The following is a 1,347-nucleotide window of genomic DNA, read 5'->3' as shown; positions in this document are numbered from 1 at the left end:
TCCCAACGACCAAACACACAATTAAAACAATATTCTTTATTAAATGTTTGGAATTTTTATGTAAATTAACAGAAAATGACATTTGACAACAAACATTTCGGTGTTGATTCTCTTTGCAGTAAAGTTATATGAGTTGGGACATTCTTCCCTGCGATCATCCGGGCGGTTTTGTGGGGGAAAAAATTGGAAATCTTAAATCTTCGTAAAACATACTTCACAAGGATTGACTGTCATATGTGAAATAATGTAAATTCATGTAAAGTAAGAGAAAAGCAGCGTAATATATTAGAAGAGTTTCGCTGAGCAGGATTAATTAAAATATAATCAACAACAATTAGGAAATGTAGAAAAATGACCTGACTGTTCTGAACAAGTAGAGTTTGTCATAGCTGAGAGCGTTGCTCCAGTATGGCCATACTTCAAGCAAAAGATAAAAAGGTAAAGGGTATGCAAAGGTATAATGTATAGAAGGAAGCAAGCTGGCGCAATCGTTCCAGTGATATGCAAAATACTTAAATCTATTTCTTTCAGATCTTTACATCCTAAGTTCAAATTCTTCTGACGTCACCTTGTCTTTTTATCCATTTTAGGGCAGATAAAATAAAGTACCAATCAAATATATCGATTTCTCCTTCTCTCCACCAAATTGTCTCCTTGTGCCAGATTTTGAAGCAAATTTTAGAGATTACTGTTTATATTTCTTAATTTCATCATTAAGGCAACGCTGTTATTCTACTGTGCGATGTTCTTTTGATCTACCATCGGTAGGGTTTAAGCGAAGGGACAAAATGATATATTTCAATGGTGTGTCTGAATGTATTAAATTATATTAGGGACTTTCAACTTATGACACCGATGTCATTGAACCGGTTGGAAACTTGTCAACTAATTTAATTCAAATATGAAGTAGACATTTAAAACGGTTGGTAAGTTAGTGTCAGCTACATCTTTCAGTGTTCCATCCCTGTCGTGATCAAGTATTTTATTTAATCCACAAGCAACGTCGTTAATTGGTTGCTCCTTATTTAAAAGGACAGAGAAGTAGGGTTTTAATCAACCACACATGAACGAATAGCTTTCCTGATCTTCCTTCTCTTTTCAGTTGACTTTCAAACAGAAAATAATAATTCTCAGAAAGTAAGAATACTCTTAACTAAATTACTGGTGATATACCTTGGATGGTTACTAAAAGGGTTTATCTACCTAAGATTCGTTGATGGCTTATGGAATGGAAAGTGTGTTGGTATGTAAGTCTAAGGTTACATCTAGGAAGTTGGCTACAGAGACCACATCCTCAAATACGATACCCCCCCCATATATATATACATATATATATATATATATATA

This window comes from Octopus bimaculoides, chromosome 29 (assembly GCF_001194135.2).
Source record: "Octopus bimaculoides isolate UCB-OBI-ISO-001 chromosome 29, ASM119413v2, whole genome shotgun sequence".
In the NCBI taxonomy this organism is placed as follows: Eukaryota; Metazoa; Mollusca; class Cephalopoda; order Octopoda; family Octopodidae; genus Octopus; species Octopus bimaculoides.
Note: the sequence above shows the minus strand (reverse complement) of the source record.